Source organism: Leopardus geoffroyi, chromosome A3 (genome assembly GCF_018350155.1).
Source record: "Leopardus geoffroyi isolate Oge1 chromosome A3, O.geoffroyi_Oge1_pat1.0, whole genome shotgun sequence".
Classification (NCBI taxonomy): domain Eukaryota; kingdom Metazoa; phylum Chordata; class Mammalia; order Carnivora; family Felidae; genus Leopardus; species Leopardus geoffroyi.
The window spans coordinates 37711770-37733353 of record NC_059336.1 but is presented as its reverse complement, the minus strand read 5'-3'; the positions used below and the strand labels follow the sequence as shown (position 1 = coordinate 37733353).

At 39.8% G+C, this 21584-nt stretch overlaps 1 protein-coding gene across 2 annotated transcripts in view; it reads right to left on the bottom strand.

Annotated features, from left to right (window-relative positions):
* The window catches only part of BTBD3 (BTB domain containing 3), a 34826-nt gene extending 13301 nt beyond the window's left edge, over window positions 1-21525 (bottom strand). The window contains exon 1 of one of the 2 annotated variants that reach the window (XM_045445321.1): window positions 21330-21525. The gene's annotated coding sequence lies outside the window, so the exon portion shown is untranslated. The remainder of the gene's footprint in view (window positions 1-21329) is intronic. The other variant, XM_045445323.1, reaches the window with a different exon arrangement.
* Window positions 21526-21584: the final 59 nt, after the last annotated feature.

Here is a 21584-nt window from a genome sequence, read left to right as displayed (position 1 = left end):
TCGCTCTTATGAAGGATCTACATTAATACGTGTTTTCACTAGCCAGAGGAAATACAAAGAGAAATTTTGCTTTTATGAAAAAAAGCACAACAGGCCTTCAGCATTTGTTTTGCAGTGAGCCATTCCAGAGGCAGTACACATTTTGAGAAAAGTGGCACCACCACTCCCCTTCCCCAGGAACTCTACTCAGCATCAAGCTCCATAGCTCTGAACTCTATGAGCATCTGTGCTTTACACCTTGATTTATTTTGTGCATCCATTAGCAACATGTGTCCTAAAGTATCAGAAAAGCCAAAGAGAGGCTATTTTTTGGGGTCTGGGAACACTCAAGACTTTTTCCAAATAAACTAATGGTAATTGCTTCTTCTTTGTGCCATTTTGGCCTACAAAAAGTTTCACAGGTACACTGTACTTCTGGATAGTAGGGGAAACATGTGCTCTTCAAATACAACATGCTAATCATGTAACATGTTAAATGACTGGCATACGATAGTGAGCAAGATTACGAACCAAACTTAACAAGTTAGCTAGTAAAAGTGGATTTTAGATAATTTTTACAATTGTCAGAAAGTTCAATCATCTTTCTCTCTTTTCATTCAATTCCCAATAACAAAATTATCAACAGAATTTAAGTTCACTTAGATCATCCTCTTCACCACTGGAAGGTTTGCCAGACATCCGTCTTTATTTAGTAGAAACCTGTATATTCAGTTTGGGACCTGAATGAGATTTGGAACAGAGAGGGACAATACAAATTAATACATTTAATGCAACTCTGTCCACAGATAAAGTGACTAGGTGTCCAGAAGATTAAGGGAGTTGTGAATAGTTAGGGAGGGGGGCAATGTCTGGACTAGAATAAAGATTTCCAGACTGCTTGCCTAATGTTGTCTGTTCCGCTCTAATTTCCATCCACAGTTAATTATCCCCACATTTTTACATAATGCTTTATTTTCATATTTTTATCTAGTTTAAAAGAAAAAAAACATATGCAAAAATTACAGATATGAAAACCAGGAACATGTGTATGTGTGTGTACACACACACACACACACTCCATACCCTGCAGAAAGAATTCTAGGGCATTTTCTGGAAAGAAATGGAGAGGAACTCTAACAGGAAGGAACATAAATGCCTAACAGCCATGAGGAAGCTGCTGAAACACACAGAAGAGGCTCTCCAGGTAAAACGAAAGTTGAAAAACCAGGCACTCGTGGTCTACCCCAACAAATCCTATGTCAACAACCAAGAATGCTGGCAACTCTTGTTTAACTTGCTCTAACTCTGGACTCCTTGTCTGAACTTGCATTTGGTTTACCACAAGATACCTAAACAGCTACAAGTGAAGTTAACATGATAAACTGTGGAAAGGATCACTTCTAAAAATTACTGATAGACCATCACAGAGGAGAGAAATTTCAATCTAACCTGATTAAGTCACAATGGAACAGGGTATTGTTTTTGCTTACTTTTCAATACTGAGCAAAAAATATGCTTGTGATATAAGAGATAAAAAAGATAAGCAGCAAAATGTTGGCAGTTCCTAAAAATAGCAACAGCTGCTGGAAAATAGACGATATACTTTCTAAATTTAGAAATAAATATGGAGCCAAGCATTGGCAGCATGGTATAGTGAAAAAAGCAAGAGCCATCAAGAAGTGACCTTAAGGTACTGAATATCCATGAGTCTCATTTTATTCATCTGCTAAATGGGGTAATTATACCCATTCAGCCCTTTCAGGTTTACTGTGAAGGCAAGATTACATGTTTGTGAAAGCGTTTTGATAAAAGTCTAAAACGCTTCCCAAAAGGTAAGCTTTCACTATTAGTAACAACTGTACCCAAAGCAGGAAATATTTGTGATACAATCTTCCAAAACAACAAAAACCCAAAAATTAATCTGGCTCCCTGCCCTTATAATCTTCCAGGCCTCACAACTAATGACATTCCATCCCCATCTGCAGGCTTGCTCTAGCCTCACTCACAGGCCAAGAGGTCCTGGGTTGCTGAGGCTCTTTGTGGGGATTTTGCAGGTGAGGTTGTGTTGTACACTGTGATTAGGTCCCCACCTGATGCCTAAATCTACACCTGGAACCCATACTCCAGGCCAGATGTCCCCTGGAGTTCACGCCTGTGAGACCGCCTGTTGGCAGATGCCCTGCTGGACCCCTTTTCTGAGAGGACCCAAAGCTACAACTTACCCATCTACGGAACTAGCAACTCGACTTGACCTCTCTCAGCCATGACCTAGTTTGAATTATAGCACCAAGGGTGAGAACACAAGCATTTCGGCGAAGCATACCTCAGTGTGGCTGGAAGGATAAGGCTCGTGGACAGTTTCATTAAGTTATTTCCTTCTCACCACACAGAGCTCCAGTTAACCTTCACTTGTTCTTTAAACTTAGAAAATATGCCCAAAGGTAGAATGTGACTATCTCTGAAGGCAGGAACAATGATTTCTTTTTAAAATTTTGTATGATATTTAACATGATATTTGATGCTTATATAAGCTGTGTCTGTATACACTTGTTTGGAATACTAAACACCTCACTGAAATCCCAAGTCATTCTCTATCATGTTAAATGAGGTGATCTTGAGAAGAAACAGTATATAAAATTTACCATATGAGATACTCTAAAGATAACTATTTTTTTTTATTTTTTAATGTTTTTATTTATTTTTGAGACAGAGAGAGACAGAGCATGAGCAGGGGAGGGGCAGAGAAAGAGGTTGATACAGAATCCGAAGCAGGCTCCAGGTTCTGAGCTGTCAGCACAGAGCCCGACGCAGGGCTCAAACTCACAGACTGTGTGTGCGTGTGAGAGAGAGAGAGACAGAGAGAGAGAGAGGGAGAGAGAATCCCAACCAGGCTTTGCACTTACTGTCAGTACAGAGCTCAATGCGGGGCTTGATCTCACAAAACTTGAGATCATGACCTGAGTCAGACGCCCAACTGAATGTGCCATTATTTAATTATTAAGACCTCCCCTGTTTTAACATCTCTGAAATTGGATTTATCTTATAATTGATGGCAGCTACTAGTACAACTAGTAGGACTTTTTATTCCCTTTCTTATTTGTACATAAAATAATACCATGTCTTACAGCTGATGACACCTTATAATCAGTGAAATAAGGTAAAAGATACACAAGTCAATGGAAAGAAAGGATTCTCTTTAGATTGGTTAATTATTCCCCCAACCAGGCAAGATGGCCTCTCAAAATTCTGGCTCAACTACACTAGAATAACTAAGCTTTCATCAAGAAGTCCTTTGTTAAAGTTTATAATCACAATTCTCAATTGAATTTGCTACTTTGACAACCGATAATAGGCAGAGAGTCTAGATGGAAATTCCAAAATGAGAATTTCCATCGGTAAGAGATCCAGCATTAATGCAATGCATTTCTCCCATTTTCTCAGGGCACAACAACTATACATGTACACAAACCTCGTTAATAGAAGCCTATTAATTCTTTGGGTAATGTTTACTAAAGATATTTTACCAATCAATGTAAGATTAACTTACAACATCATTACACATAGATTAAACCTGGAGCTAAATGAGTCCTTAGAAATCATTATTTTCAAACAAATAGAATCTACATTAAAATGTTAAAGAGGGAGACATATTGGTACTGTAATACAATGATTCTATTCTATGTATTACTTTCACCTAGGTACCTAAAAACAATTTATCCAAAGAAAAGTGAAATCAGGCCTCAAGAAGTCTCTTCTGAGAAGGCCAGAAAGAAGACTACAGTGATCCAACAGGGGACATTAATCCTACTAGAAATGCTGGAATGGAACAATCTTGCTGTGACCTTCTGTAGGTTGGTTGTTGGCTTCAGTTCACAGGAAGAAAATTGTGTGCTAGTCAAAGAAAAACATTTTTTCTTAGTTTTTTTTTTTTTTTTAAACTTCAGTGGGTGATTTTTTTTTCCTGATATTAGGAATAACTAAAAACATTTCCATAGTCAGATCATTAAAATAAAATCCAAAGCCCTTCTTCATTAAGGCCTACCCTAAACTTAACCAAAGAATGTCTTGCTGTATTTGGGAAAGTCACTTTTCCAATAAGCACATGGAATGGGACAATGCTCTAATCATCGGATACTGTATATCAACACTGGTTATTAATGGGGTAAATATCGCAGACCAATTTCCCTAACATTCACAATTCTACTGGTAAAAAAAACTCTACAAGATGAAAAAAAAAAGATTACCAAATACCAGTCATCTAAATATGTGTTGTGCCCTTAGTCACTAAAAGGTGCTTAGAAATGAACACTGCTCTCCTATCATTCAATTTACCACTACCTCCTAAAACACCTGAAGTAATGATATACATATTAGGTTTAAAATTTTTATCACTCTAAAGTGAACAGAATTAGGTTTGGTAAAGGCAAGGCCGAGGGCGGCGGAGGGGGGGTGGGGGTTGGCAAGTGAGCGTGACTTTTATTTCTTATTTTAACAAAATCACATAGAAAAAGACTAGTTACCAATGTGGTGATTATGTCATCATAATAAATACATCGACAAGGGTCTCAATTAATTACTATTTAATGAAATGCCTTCCTTCACTTTTACAATGTAGTGTCTGGAATGAAATATAGTTATTTTAAGCAAACAGTGTAAGATCTAAAAATAAGAAATCTGCTCCACTGAGATAAATTGTGCCACGGGAAAATACAAACATATGTGAAGTTATACAAGGCATCTTCACACCCAATTTCTAACCTATCTTTTCTAGAGTAGGGACCACCAAATGAAAATGAAAAAGGCACATACATTCTAAACTAAGCCACAAAAATGTTTCCTAACAAAAAATTCAAGTAGAATTAGAAGCCTGTGACAGAGGATGATTATAGAAACCAGCTTCTGGCAAAAACTCACAGTAAAATCTATCCTAAACCCAAATTTAAAAAATAGGTTTTATGCTACTTTTAATTAGCTGTTAAGTACACAATTCTCCATGACTGTTGTGAAGGACACTGTCCTATAAAGGTTGGCAAAACCCTCACTATATCAACACCAAGTAACATTCAGAAATTGCCCCCATTTGCTGCAGAAAATAATAATTTGGCACTGATAAAGTATTCCCTTGTTGTTTCCATCCCTCATGCTGCTGTAACTGGAATAAAGTTGAGAGGGTTCTGTACTTAGTTTCACTGCATGCACCAGAAGTAGAAAAATAAGGTATTTCAAAGAAAAATTCAATTGTAATATATATTCAGCAAGCATTTCTTTTTTTAATTAAGAGCTACTATATAAGTGGGTCAGTACTTGAACTGCCCAGAGGTACAGAATAAAAGAAGTTAATTTCTCATAAAATAATGCTCCAATGAGTCTCACTTAGAAAGTCAAAAGTATTCATAAGAATATGTTTTTAAATTTGGGTTTCCTGAATCTCTGCATCACAAAACAGCAGGTAGACAGTGTTTACATGTGTACGTTAACTATAATGCAATTAAAGATTAATGAACATTCAAATCCAAATATATCCTCAACAAGTGGCAATTCAACTGTTTAATTCTGTTGTTGTTGTTTCAATAACAGAGAAACAGCCAGTTCACCATAATTCAGAGGTACATGGACTCATACATGGGTTTCAGACCGTCTCTGAAAATGGCGATTACAATTTATAGGAGTTAGTAGCCAGCTATAGGGAAGTCGTGATCCACTACGACTTTAGAATAGGAAACGTGGTTGATATCACCATTAAGGTAACATTCTCTCATAAAGTTTAAAATATAGCATCAAACAAGAAACAAAAAGGAGTATTAGGTGGCATGTGGCCAAGTGCATGTCAGGACTGCAGACCAAGTATCTCTCCAGGAAGAAATGAAGAAATTCTGTCTCATCTTTCTCAGAGAGGAAGCCTCATGTTTTGCAATGCATTCTGAATCGCCATGACATGGCTGTGAGCTAACTTGTCCTCTTCATGAGCTCACTTTGCAAACAAGACTATTCCCACACTGCAGAAGAACTAATTGTCTCCTGCCATGCTCACTGCCCTTTCTTCCCTACAAATCTACCCATCAGAAGCCTATCTATCCTTCAATGTAGTCCAAAGACACCTCAACAAGGAAGATTTTCTGGTGCTTAGAGACTATCCATGCAATACTTTCTCACATTCCATTTTGCCTTATGGTGTCTGATTAGAAGACGTTCTCTGAGGGCTGCATCTCTGCATCTCCCAAAGAGAGCTAACAGCACCACACCACATCAGGCTTTCAATCACTATGTAACAGGAAGGACCTAGTCCAACACATCCAAGTCCATCTAGAACCCTAGATGGCATTTGTGGAGTACAACTGGTCCTGGGCTTAAAATGGTCTGAAACTAAGGTCTATGATGTTTCTAGCTGCCTGAGCTGCAGGCTTATGCTAGGTACAGTGGTAAAGAACCTAGACATCTATTAAATGTGTCCCCAGGCTCTCCTGAACATGTCTAAGCATAAATGTGGTTTTGTAATATCACATTCATCTTGCAGTTAGGCCAACTGACAATACTAAAGTTCAACTTAAAGCATGTCCCCACATGTGCTTAAAAAGCAAGGCTTTACTTTACCAGAAGTGTAAAACTTACTGGAGTAAGGATATTCACATATTCAAAGTGTGAGTTAACCACAGCAAGACCCAGTTACTAGGACAAAGCTGCCTTTATCAACTAGTCTCAATTCATGGTCTGGCATATTTATTTATAGCGCCAGTAGAGAATTTTAGTGATTTAATGAACTGGAAAGGATAATAAATTCTCGGCAATTCACATGAAAGGAAGAAAGCAGTCATATGAATAATCTAAAAAAACAGATAATTAAAGAGACTTTTCCTTTGAAATGTGTTTCGTCTATATTTAACATTGAATGGATAAATTTCTACTACATTAGACACACCCAATCTTCAAACAAAGTAATAAAACAGGCTTGTGTGTACAGGGCTCGGTATATGAACAGTCTGGAAACTCACGCCTACATGGCAAACAAACACAGTGCCAGGGATGGGCAATGTCACATTAAGATTACTGCAGAGCATGAGCACAAGTAGAAAAGTACACTTCTTACACATGTCTCCACACCATGCTTTACAAAGAAGAACCAAAGTGTTAGGTAAAAAAGTATTTGTTTTTTTTCCCAAAAAAATAAAGAATTCTCACCTTCCGTCTATATATTCTCTTACAATATTGGAGTAAGAATAAATGGAGATAGTAACATCAATAGTGGAACAACTGAATATATTAACTGTGGCTGCAAAAGCTCTTGCATGTTTATAAAGGAAACTTTTACCACCAGCAAGGATTTTAAAAATCATTAGTAGGGTTGACAACATTAACAAACTGTTATAAACCAATGGCTTGAATTGTGTGTTGGCAAAAATTAAAAAAAAAGTGGATTTCTAAATAAGTTAAATTTGTTATAAAAATGTATTTTTTGGAAGGTGGGATAAGGTAAATATATTGTTTTGTGCCTGCTGTGTAAGTATGCATGATTTTAAAGTATTAAATAGCATTGTAAGCGGTTTTGAAATGTACTGGTGAAGAAAGTATTTGAAGTAGGTACAAGTGACTGAAGCCCTCTGAACCCCCCTAGAAACATCTGGTAGTGGTAGTGAACCCCCCTAGAAACATCTGGTAGTAACCAAGAACCCTCATGAGAGGAGCCATCTGCTCCAATTAGAAAAGGGAAGGTTTTGTCCAGAAGCTCCAAAGACCTGGTCCATAGCCTGGCTGTGTGACTCTTTTCACTACTGATGCTGCTGGTTCTGAAGCCACCTAAAGATCATTCCAGTGAATCCTGAGCAGCCAAAGGACCAGTCAAATCACCCTTCTTTCCCCATTCTTCCCTGCCCAAACCTAGGGAATGGGAGTATTTAGGAATAGTGGTGAAACAGCTTGGGCAAATGCAGATTAGCTACTGTGCATACCTTTGCCTTAATCAATGCAGTTTCATGGGGAATCTCTGGGAGATGCAGCAGTAAAAACTGTTGATTTAATTACGCCTTAACCCTTCAGCACACATCTTAATATTCTGTGTGATGAAATGGGAAGTATGCTTAAAGCATTTCTAGTGAAACTGAAATAGAATGGTTGCCTTGAGGAAAAAAAAAAAATACTCCTGCAATTGTTTGTGTTAGAGCTGAACCAGCCACTTTTTCCATGGAACACCAATGAACTTGAGAAAATTTGCCAAATATGCTTATTCACATTTAAATATCTACCAGACATTTTCTCAAAAATGAAGTGAGACTGTCACTTCAAACAAAACAAAATTATTACCAATGATAAAATTCAAACGTTCGAGCAAAACTTAAAATTTTGGAAATCTTGATTACCCCACGGTGAGTTTGAGTTTGATAGCTTCCCAATACTTAAAGACTGTTTCTAATGAGATTGGTGATGCTGTTAAATGAATGTAATTTTTTTTATATTGTATTATGAAACATAACATTTGAAGGATTTGCATAACACACTGATCCAATGTTTTCTAATAATAATGTAATTACAGTAAAGAATCATGCACGGGGGGGGGGGGGGGGGGGGGGGATGGTCCATTCAAAGTAAAAGACCAATGAATTTCAGTATAACAAGAGTACACTGATGGTTTTACATTTCACATGGCAATTAACCTTTAAAACTACCATTCAGGGGGGCCTGAGTGGCTCAGTCTGTTGAGCGGCTGACTCTTGATCTTGGTCCAGGTCATGATCTCCCAGTTTATAAGTTCAAGCCTGCCATAAGGCTCTGTACTGACAGCACGGAGCCTGCTTAGAATTCTCTCTCTCTCTGCCTCTTCCGCACTCATGCTCTCTCTCTCAAAGTAAATAAACTTAAAAAACGTTTTTTAAATAAAAATAAAAATCTACCATTCAAATTTTGATGAGGTATCAAACATTCACAATAATCTGAAAAGGGTATTAAAATGTCTTTTCTTTTCCGGCTGCCTATCTATAAGACCAGATTTTTGTCATAGGATTCAAACCAAAATATTTATTTTTATTTTTTTAATGTTTATTTATTTTTGAGGGAGGGAGAGAGAGACAGAGAGAGCGCGCGCACGCGCATGAATGCGAGAGGGGCAGAGAGTGAGACATAGACTCTGAAGTAGGCTCCACGTTGTCAGAAAGGAGCCCGACACAGGGCCTGAACCCATGAATTGTGAGATCATGACCTGAGCCAAAGCTGGATGCTTAACCGAGCCACCTAGGTGCCAGAAAATATTTATTTTTAAACATGTAAGTAAATATATAAAACTTATCTTTGTTTTCATTTCTGCACCAATAAATAACAACAGATATAACCCCTATAAACAAAAGTTCTCTGGATTTCTCAAAATAAAAGAATCCTGAAACCAAAAAGTATGAGAACTATGGATGCCTGCCTAGCATCGTAAGGAATTTGGATTTTACTGTAAGCATATAACATGGTCAGTCATTAGAGGTTTTTAACAGAGAGTCTTTTAAAAAGGTGTTTATACATACCATCTTTTGGTTTTACTCTTCTAGAAAACAATAATCCTCGAAACATAATTCTCAACTGCTCACTCCCCCAAAAAAATTTTTTTGTAGATAGACAGAGGACGCAAGAATAACATGACAATCTCTGCCACAAAAATTAACAGCGAAGAACTATTATTCTATTTTTTCTATGACAGTTTGGCAACTTAGCTTTGCTCCAGCCTCCCAAAATTCACAGAACATGAAGTGCATGATTTATTAATTGACACCTTCATGATATTGAGATCTTCTAATAAAAATAGATTTTGAGCAGACAACTGTCCCTAGAAACTTCACATAAAGCAGTAAGAAAGATGCAGATATGTCTCCCCAATAATCTACTTTCTCCTATATTACATTCCCTTAGGAGAATTAGAAGTAGCAACCTCTGCTGTTTCCCCATGGGAAGCATGGCTGCCAACATTAAGAGAATTTGCTGTTCAACTTTTTAAACCATGTTTATTTTATTTCTGGGAGACAGGGGGAGTGGAGGAGAGGCAGAGAGAAGGGGACAGAGGCTCTGAAGCAGGCTTCATGCTGACAGCAGCAGGTCTATACAGGGCTTGAACTTAGAAACCGAACCATGAAATCATGACCGGAGCTGAAGTCCACCGCTCAACCAAGTGAGCCACACAGGAGCCCCCCTGTTCACTTTTGACCTTCATTTAAAGGCAGACACATTAAGTTACAACATGCCTCTCTCACACTAATTTAATACCTTCCTATATACTACAGTATTTGAGGTTATAGAATATCAAAATCTGTATATGTATTAAGTAGTAGAGAAGTTGTTGGAAATAAAATTTAGGTTACGACTTTGATGAAGTCAAAAGGAAATATTTAATCTACCATCAGTAACTTTTCATTTAAAAATAGCCTTTTCTAGGGCACCTGGCTGGCTCAGTTGGTGAAGCACGCGACTCTTGATCTCAGGGTTATGAGTTCGAGCCCCACGCTGGGTGCAGACCTTACTTAAAAATAAAATCTTAAAAAAAACCCAGCCTTTTACTAAAGAGCTGGTGTTCAAACACCTTCTTAGCTTCACTTATAAAAGGATTTCAGGGGTTGTGTATGTTGGTAGAATTGTGATCCTCATAATTACTCTATACCCAACAATTATATGTTATTACAAAGACAGTAAAATCAGAATACAGGTTGTCCTGAACTTGAGCATCTGATTTTCCTATAACTTAAGACAGATACCATTATATATTGACATCCCCAACCAATACTCACCTGGTAGAATATATCACTGCCTGGTGATGATTGTAAGTACCTGCCGGCAGCTGTATGCTAGCAAGAACTCAGGATCAAATTTGGCATTTTTAGGAGTCTTTCATGGCACTGACAAGAGAAAGTAGATAATAAAGTAACCTAGAATTTCAGGTAAGCATGGGCTGGTCCTGTAGGTCCCAGAGAAATACTGTTGAATAGTATTAAGTTAACTAGAAAATCTACTAATTCACATAAAGAAGTTCCACAACACTTACTGAAAGATGTGAAGCCATCTGGGGGACAGTGTGGGGAGTCCGCCATAAGAAATGACCAGCAGGGACTGGAAGTGACTGACTGCACACTGCACACTATCCCTCCAGTGCTGATTGCCTGCCCTCCAACAGATGGGTGCTAGCTTCTAGCACTTACTTACCCTGTCTCCTAAGATCCCAGAAGAAATCATGGGAAGGGAGGGAGCACTCTGGGATACACCCATGGAGAATGGATGTCCCACGTGGGAGGTGGGGGGAAGGCTATATGCAAGAAATAGCAACATTCAGCAATAGCTGTTTGGAGCCTGAACCTGCATCTTAAGCAGGAGGTACTTCTGGGTAGATTCTCGCCATTTTTAATGTTGACAATAAGATTTTGGGAAAAGAAGCCTGCTGTAGGTCTAACTTAAAATATTACCATCTTCTAGACTTTCCAGGAATATAGATCATTCCCCAAATAAGACATCTAAATGTAGTTTGACTATTACACTTGACTTTTTACTACATTTTCCATGAACAAGGGTATGAAAATAGGTGGGAGTCTTGGTAATCTCTTATCTGTCCAGGGACCTAAAGTAAAATAATTAGTCCCTCACTATAGAGTAGGTATGTTTGCTGGTGCTGTGTAGGCAAGAGCACCACTTCCAAAACAAAAAACAAAACAAAACAAAACTGAATGCATATAAAAGGTGGCAATTAAAAAAAAAAAATCTTTAGAAAGGAAACAAATGTTTACATATGTTCCCAAACCAAGTGCAGAACTTTAAAAACATGGCATGTTTTCTAACTGGGCTATCAATTAATAAATAGCCTAAATTAAGGGTTATTTTGTGATTCAGCAACAGAGAGGCAGGTCAATGCTCTCCATTCAGACTTGGCCAATAAGACCTTGTTTGGGGTTCAAAATAAAATAATTGTAATAAAACCCAGATGCTAATATGAGTTTCAAAGGCAGAGCAAATTTATCAGGCAGATGCATTCAGAACAGTGTTGCTTCAGAAATTTTATTTCTAATGTGTAAAGATAATCACGGCTAAAACGTTTACACCCTCTAACTGAATATGGGGATTGCTCTTGCTCATACACTACTACAGAAAAATTAAGTAGATAAAATACAAGGAACTAGATATGCCTAGGGAAAAAGAAAGTAAAGACTGAAGAAAAATTGCACATTTTTGTATTTAGGTAACAGCTATTGGGTTTATGCATTTCTGGAGATACATTTTGGTTTACTGTCTATTCTTTGGTTGCTTATATGATCTCTAAAAAATCATCTTTTTCCTGCACATGACATTTATTTGCACAGCAAATGCAACAGGATAAACCATACAAACACTTCCTGCTCTATCAAAAGAGAAGGGAAGGGAGTCTGATGTTTTTGAGGTACTATGGATTTGGAAGGACACAAAAGGAGGCTCTAGAAACACCGTAAGCAAAACTCTAAAATGACTGCTATAATGATTGCTGTGGGGATTGTAGTCCGGGAAGCTGAAGGTAAAGGACTTGAGATGCTTTGATTCTGTGGATTCAATATCATGTTCAATTATGTGCTTCTCTGCGGCTCTGAGTGGTTTCAAAATCACTTTATAAAAGAATTTATTTCAACCTTAAGGAATAAGGTTTAAAGGGGACATAAGAGATAGAGAGATGTCCTGAACAGCAAGAAGGCGCAAAAGGAGAAAACAAAAAATGGCTACATTCCATTTTAACAGATTGGTTAAAAAACAAATACAGTAACAGTTAATCACTGATATTTACCAGGGAGTTCAGACAGGTAATTTGAAAAGTTCCCAAAGTGAGGCTGCTGCCCACCCTTGGTTAAGAGCTGAAATCCGAGAGCAGGTTCTAGAATATAATTCACCTGATTCAAATATGAATAAAGGCTGTTGGCTAGGCTTTTCTGACAATTAAGAGACTTGTCCCTACACATTGGCACAATTTAGCACTTAACAGGCAGTATCCTACTTAATCCTCATAACCAGTGTATTATTATATCCATTGTAAATTATACATGTTCTGGAACTTCTCCATTGCCGGTAGGGTGTTAAATCATTAATGTTGGACCCAATAATGCCAAGGACTATGCTACTTTATAAGAAAATCATTGAAAAAGAAAAAAACAAAACAAACCAGAAGGCAGACTGCATTCATTCATACAAAAATATTTACTGAACACCTTCTATGTACTGGACGCACGTGGCACCTTAATGAACAGACATAAAATATTTGGCCACACAGAACTTACAGCCTAGCAGGAGTGGGGAAAGACAATTCACCATCAGTCAGTCAGTCAGGTTGTATTTTAGAAGGTAATAGATGCTACAGAAAAAGAAAATGCAGAGCACTATAAGAGGGATCCAGGCCATAACTTGCAATTATATATAAGGTAGACCTCACTGCCAAAGTGATATTTTAGTGAAGACTCACTCAAAGGAGGTGAGGAAACTGGCCATGAATGTATCTGGGGAGAAAATATTACTGGCACAGGAAAAACCCAACACAAAGACTTGAAAGTGGGAATGTGCCTGATGTGTTTCAGGATCAGCAAGGAGGTGAAGATGACTAGCATGGAAAGCAAGAAAGGGAGGGAAGTGGGGAAGAGGTCAGAGTTAGGGCTAGCCAGATTGTACTGGGCTTTGTGAATCATTATGAGGAAATCTGACTTTTATTCTAAGTAAGATGGAATGCCATGGAACGGTTTTAAGTGTAACCTGACTTCTGTTTTAAAAAGATCGCTCTGGGGGAGCCTGGGTGGCTCAGTCGGTTAAGCACCTGACTCTTCAAAATTTCGGCTCAGGTCATGATCTCCTGGTTTCTGTGTGTTTCCGTAGTGTAGAGGTTATCACGTTCGCCTGACGTGATCTCCTGGTCTGTGAAATGGAGCCCTGTGTCTGGCTCTGCACTGGCAGCACAGAGCCTGTTTGGGATTCTCTGTCTTTTCTGCTCCTCCCTCACTAGCACTCGCCCTCTCACTCTCTCTCAAGATAAATAAACATTAAAAAAAAAAAAAAATCACTCTGGGTGGCTCAGTCAGTTAAACACTCTTGACTTCGGCTCAGGTCATGATCTCACAGTTTGTGGGATTAAGCCCCATGTCAGGCTCTGCAATGACAGCACAGAGCCTGCTTGGGATTCTCTCTCCACCAACCCCCATTCATTCTCTCTCTCTCTCTCTCTCTCAAAATAAAATAAACTTAAAAAAAAAAAAAAGATCACTCTGGTTGTTATTCAGATAACTTGTTAAAAGGAAGACAGGGAAGGAGAAAAGAGAGGTCACTGTAATAATCCAGTCAAGAGGCCTGGAAACTTAGACAAAGATGCGAACAATAAAGGTGAGGAAAGGGGCTGAAATCCTGGATTTACTTGGAAAACAGCATTCTAGGTACATTTGAAGATAAGTAGGATTTGCTGGTAGTCTTGATGTGGAAAGAAAGAGAAGAGTCAGGATGATTCCAAAGTTTTTGGCTTGAATAATCTGAAAACTGTACCTACCACCCACCAAAAAGGGGCAGGCTGCAAGGAGAGTAGGTGTGTAGAGAAAAACAAAAAATCAGTTTTAATCCTGTTAAAATGGAAGTACCTTTTATGTATTCAAGTTAAGAAGTCAAAAAGGTAGTTGATATGTGCTCCAGAAGTTTCAGAACACTATCCCTGCTGGAGATATCCATTGGGGAGTCTTAAACAGCTATGTGGTATTTTATTGAAGTCTCCCAACTGTTTATGACAAGAGTCCTACAAGAACTGAGCCCTGAAGCATTCCAAATTAATAGGCTGGTGAGGAAAACCCAGTGCAAATGTTTAAAAATGACAGAAAAAGTGAAACTAGTGGTCTAGTAGTTTAAGGAGGAAAAGTAGCTGCATGTGGAATCTTCAAAATCAAATGACATATGTCTAAAGAGAGGGGATGACCAATTATATCAATGCAGGCAATAGGTAAAGATGAGAACTGACTGCTGGATTTAGCAACTTGGAATAGTTTCTTTAGAAAAAGTCCTAGTGACTCTATCCTCCCTCACCCCAGAGGACAATTACAGATTGAATATGATGCTATAGTTCAATTTGCTCATGAATTGAATTTGTTTTTCTAAAGAATTATCCAAAGGAGGGGAGCCTGGGGGCTCAGTCAGTTGGGCCTCCGACTTCAGCTCAGGTCATAATCTCATGGTTTGTGGGTTTGAGTCCCGCATCGGGCTCTGTGCTGACAGCTCAGAGCCTGGAGCCTGCTTCGGATTCTGTGTCTCCCTCTCTCTCTGACCCTCGCCGCTCATGCTCTGTCTCTTTCCCACAAAATAAATAAACAAACAAACAACAAAAAAAGAATTATCCAAAAGAAAGGATTTACTGCAATTTAATATTTGGGACTCAAATCACTTGATCCATTAAGAAATACCAGTGATACGGGCACCTGGGTGGCTCAGCAGGTTAAGAGTCCACCTCTTCATTTCACCTAAAGCCAAGATCTCATGGCTTGTGAATTCAAGCCCACATCTGGCTCTGTACTGACAGTGTAGAGCCTGCTTGGGATTCTCTCTCTGCCCCTCCCTGCTCACACTCTCTCTCAAAAATAAACATTAATAACAAAAAGAACTACCAGTGATAATCTTTAACTACTAACAGTAATTTGTTAATATATAATTCCTATCCCTTCACAAAACAAGACAAAAGAAAGCAACCTCTAGGTAAATTGGAAATAGAATATATATTTCATTTCTACTGATGAGGAATTATGATAAACCAAAAACCAATATTTTACTACTGTTTTTCCTATTAAAGAACACAGGTTTGCACATTACCACCATTACTATTGATAACAAATGCTCCAGAAGCATTTTATAATGTTCCAGAATGTTAACATTAGTCAGCATGCCATAAAACCAAAATATAAGGTATAATTATTAGAAAGAAGTAGATTTAAGTATCATTATTGGTAACTGATTATATGACGAGGAAACCCAAGAGAATAAACTGCTCTTAGATTAAAAGCTCTTAGAATAGCCAGCTATAAATATATACACAAAAATCAACAACCATCTTATACTAACAATAACCAATTTGAAGAATCCATCACAATGGCAACAGAAAGATAAATACTGAAGAAAAACATTAACAAGAAATATCAGGACTTCAGTGAAAAACAAAGAAACAAACAAAAACCCTCTGTTAGGACAGCTAGAAGGTCTGAATAACAACTTTTCAGGTCCCTTAATAGAGACACTGACTACTGTACATGTAGATGAGAGTCCTCACCAAAAATCAAAAATGCACCTAACTGTAGTGGAAAACTGCAACAAAATCACAAATGTGGATAGCAGAAAGACAAGTAGCAACTTACCTGACCTAGAAGAGTGACATAGGGTGGCAAGCTAAAATTAGGTTAATAAAGTTTGTTTAGGAAGCTCTACATCCCCGGATGCCCTTCCAACCTAACTTGCTGCAAAGGTCTGGCTGACAGTCCCAGAACCCATCAAGAATGGAGATGGATTCCTGACAAAGTAGATGAAACAGTTAAGTCTTTGGGTTGTAAACCCACAGGAACCTTTCCCAAAGTGACCTCTATACAAAGAGGATTCTGAAACCTCTGCCAGATCCCTCCGGGAACACTAGCAGCTAGATCCTTTCCTCAGCTCAGGATGCTGGAAGACAATCCTCTGACCAGACCAAGAGGAAAAACCCTACAGTAGGCCCCTCAGAAGAAACAGTAAACAGTCAAAAGGCTGCCACTGGGGAGGAAGACTCAGGGGATTGGGGCTGGTGGGGAGAGGGGCAAGGGACCATTTATTTTACAGTAAGCCTTTTGGATTTAAACTATGTGCCTGTATTAGTTTAAAGACAGCAAGATGATAATCTTTATCTGAAAGGACAGATGAATGTACTTCTGACTTGCTCTACCAGGTATTTTCATGTATGCTAAATCCACAGTACAAAATATTTGGCATTAAGTTTAGAGATCAGTGCATAGATGAGTAAGACCTAAAACAGAAGCAGACCCAAGATTATGTGAAGATCTTAAAGGAAAGACCATAACCAATGAGGAAAGGATGGACTTTTAAGAATTGGTGTTGGGGGGTGCCTGGGTGGCTCAGTCAGTTAAGCATCCAACTTTGGCTCAGGTCATGATCTCGCAATTAGTAGTTACTAAGTTCAAGCCCAGCTTGGGGCTCTGTGCTGACAGCTCAAAGCCTGGAGCCTGCTTTGGAATCTGTGTCTCCCTTGCTCTCTGCCCCTCCCCCACTCATGCTCTGTCTCTCTGGTCTCTCAAAAATAAATTAAAAAAAAAAAAAACCTTAAAAAAATTTAAAAAAATGGTGTTGGTAGAACTGACTAACTGATAAGGAGGAGGTGGTGTAAGACAATTCATATACATACATTAATACAGAATTAAACCTAAAAATCTAATATATTTCCAAAATTTCAGTTATATTTACCTCACTTCTGGGTTTTTCAAACATAAATGTGTAAAAGAAAAATCATAAAAGACAAGACAAAGCTTGACTACATTAAAGTAAAACTATTTTGCTGTTTGGAAAACACCATTAAGTAAATTAAGAGACAAACAATGAGCTGTGGGGGGAAAATCACTGCAAATATGATAAAGGCAGAATACTATATAAAACAGGTATTCAAAATTATTTTTCTAAATCACCAACTAAGAGTGAAGAGGGCAAAGTACCTGAACAGACAGCTTTGAAAAGGTAAACAAGAAGCAAATCACTAAGTTCACTACTTACCAAAGAATATAAGTTAAAATAAGATCGCATTTTTATAGAAAATTAGGAAAGATTAAGCACTGGAATGCTGACACAGTGGGAGACCATTAGGTGCATAAGGGAATCAATGTGTCTTAGCATAAGCAGTTTGGCACTGTGCCTCAAGAGTCATAAAAGAGTTCACCTCTGCCTCAGGAATTCTGCTATAAATCCAGCCCAAGCAAGTCAGAGACCCCAAGACTTTCGGGCATAGGCATTTATCCCAGCTCTGCCTCCAAGTCTGTTCTTACTTTCTGAGCCTACTTCCTTTGCCAGACAGACTCTGTTGAAGGCCTTCCTCTATGATTCATTCCATCTCTCCAAATCTCTATGCTGTAGGCATTATCAGGTAGAACTGGGTAATTAATAAAGTTCACTCCAACCCAAAGTGATCAAGGTCAGATTTGCAACCAGTATTTCATACCAAACTTTCAACCACTAAAATGCAAATATGTCAAACAACAGAAAACTCATTAAATAAACTTTGGCATATCCATCATTAGAAAATCTTACGTTCAGGGGCACCTGGGTGGCTCGGTTGATTGAGCATTCGACTTTGGATCAGGTCATCATGTCGTGGTTCCTGAGTTTGAGCCCCGCACAGGGCTCACTGCTATCAGGGCAGAGCTTCCAATACTCTGACCCCCTCTCTCTCTGCCCCTCCCCCACTGGTGCCCTCTCTCTCAAAAATAAACAAAAAAATATTTTTAAAACTTATGTTCAAAGATTTAAAGGTACAGAAAAGGCTAAGCAAAAAGGTCATATTTAAAACTACAGAAGAAACTGAAATGCCTTTTTTTTTTCTTTAATATGCAGACAAAGAAAAAGGGACAAATGGAAACATACCATCACATGAACCGTTTTATTTCTGGATGATGTGATTGTGAGTTTTATTTTCTTTGGTTTTTTTTTTTAATTCCCTAAATGTCTACAGCAAGAATAATTTATTTTAAAAATGTTTAAAAGCCATAGAAACAATAGATCCTCTCAAATGGGAGTTGCTTAGAAGCCCTCAATTTTGAAGCATGTGATGCAAAAAGGAAAGATTAGGTGAGAAGTTACTATCTCAGCAGAGCATTACTGTTGAACTACAAGGTCCATCAAATGAGAGGGATTTCCATCATTATTTTCTCAGAGTAAAATGGGAAAAATCAGCTTTCAGAATCTGCTTGATAGTCCAGTTAACAGTTTAATTACCACATAGAACAGGGGATAGTTGCAAGAGAAAACCTCTTCAATTCTCAAAGCATGCTCAGAATCACTGGCCTACTAAAAGCATTTTGGAATTGATGGGATTGAATTCTGATATTTACACAGTAAAGTTTGAAAGGTTTCAAAAAGCAAAAAGCCTAAGACATGTAAGTGATATTATTTCCGTACTTTTTTGTTCAGACAGTTCCTTGAAAGGCAAACTGGAATTCGATGGCTATAGGATACCTGTTTTGAGCATAAAATTATCTGTTTGGATGTGTTTTCTGTGTTGGGGAAGGGAAAACAGTGGGCAAATTTGTAGACAAACTGTGTCTTTCCTTTGTTAAAGTATAACACTACAATTGGTTTAATTTATGTAAAGAATCTAGGCAAAGCACTTTCTAGGAACCAAACTGTTTAAAGGCTGATAATGACTTTTTTTTTGCCACAAATTACCAGAGATTTTTTTGCATGACTGTAGGATTATATTTCACTTTTAAAATTTCTTAAATGTAAGATGTCTTAGGACTTTGGAGAAATGATGTATGCAATTCTTAGGTCTGTGTGCCCCAAAGGAAAAAACTGTTTCAGAAAACATCGTTTCCACCTCATTTTGGAACTTTCTTAAACAAGTTCTCAGCGCAAAAACAGGGAAAAATGAACATTCCTCGTAGCTGCTAGCAGTATTAATGCCAAGCAACAGCATTAATAGTTATGTAATTACTTAGAAAGAAAAACTGGAACTGTATGAGCTCACCCTTACCTGCGCTGAGGCCAAGAACTGAAAGAGTGATTCAAATTCTTCAGAAAAGGAAGAGTCCTATTCTGAAACCCAAAGGTAGGAGGACCCGCCCACTTCCCCTGGAGGACTCGTTGCTATAGGAACCCGCAGTAACCCTTCAAAGCCAGAACAGTCCGGGGGAGGGGGATCCTCCCAGGGATTGGGGGATGGTTAAAAAAAAAAGGGAACGGAGAAAGGGTAAAGATGGGGGGGGGGGGGGAGTTGAGAGGTTAAAAGACAATGAAACCCCTTGGGTATGACAGGGTCAGAGAAGGAGGGCTGAGGAGCCCCAAAGGAAACTCAAAACATCAGTTAGAACAATGTCCTGGACGCTACAGTCACATTATAGTTAAGTTTAAGTTTGAACCATTAGAGACACTTCCCTCCCTCCCCGGTGGCAAACAAAACACCCTTTGTCGATTCCTGTGTTTGGAAAATGAAGCTAGACTTTTATCTCCTCCATTACAAACTGAATGCTACTTCGTAAAACTGAAATCTTGACTTTCTTATATTAAACCACCGGTTCCCAAACTATGCTTGCACATTGGAATCACCTAGGGGGCTTTAAAATATACGTTGTTTTAATTGGTCTTGGGTGTGCTACTTGAGCATAGTTTTAAAACTCTCCAGTGGTTCTCTTCTTCAGCCAATTTTGGGAACTACTGTACTCCGTGATTTGGTGAGGTGGTAAAGAGTATTTTTAAAAGAGGGGAAAAAAAGAAAAAGAAAGCACAATTATCTTCCTTTGTCTTTTTAAGGCTAATAATAGAATTACTGGCTTTCCCCAAGCACACACAGGACAATAGGTTTCTTGATAAATAGGAATCCCCAGAATGCTCTAACAATACTTTCTTTGAGATAAAAAGACTAGGCAGCATAATCTTTTTCTTCCCAAGACAGCAAACACCGTTCTTACCCAAACACCAAACTTATACACCTATTTTAAGAGAGAATGGGCCATGAAAGACGCTCACAACTTGGGAGTACGAGCTCCAGCACCAGAAGAAAAACAGACCCCCAGTAGCCCACCATCATTCGCTGGGGTTCTTCGGCGACCAGGGCTGGGCAAGGACGGGGTGTGGGTCCCTGAAGCCCCCAATCCGGGCCCCGCTGGCAGCGCCTCAATAAAGTTACTCAGGGAAGTTTGTTCGCGTTTCCAAGCAGGCGCCTGCCCGGGCCAGGGGCGCGGCCCCCGCCACCTGCTCGGCGCCAAAGCTCTCCGGCCGCGCCCCCTCCCTGGACCTCCGCCACCTCCGCGGGTCGCGCACAGTGCGGGCGCCCGTGTGACCGGCTGGTGCCCGGGTGGGCTCGCTTCGCCCCCCCAACCCCCGCGTCCCTCGGCTGCAGCTGGCCCAGCCCCTCGGGCCACAGCGCCAGGACCTCTTCTCGGGCCCGGCACCATCCCGCCTGGAACCCCTCGGGAAGGCTTCCCGCGCGGCCAGCGTTTCCCGAGCGAAGGCGGGGTATCCAGGCATCCCGCATCCCGGAGCCCGACGCCGACCGGCGGACCCGTCCCAGCCCAGCCGCGCACGGCCCCCTCGGCCCGGGGCCGGGAGCGCGCCCCTGGCCAGGAGGTCCGGTGTTGCGCACGCGCGGAGGCGCCCGCCCGCTCACCCACGGCGCCCTCACTCACCGTCCGCGCTCTTCGTCACCTCTGGCGTCGCCACCGCCTGCGGTGCTTGCTGCTCGCCGCTCGCCACCCCGGCCCGGTGCCCACTCCTCAGGCCCCGGCCCGGGCACTCGGGGATCCAGCGCCCGGCGGGCTTGGCGGGCACCCGCACGCAGGGCACGCTCCGCGGGGCCGCACGCGCGCGCCCGGGAGCCGGGAGGGGGTGGGGCCAAGCTGGCCACGCGCCTGGAGGCAGCCCTGGATAAATAAGGGGCATGC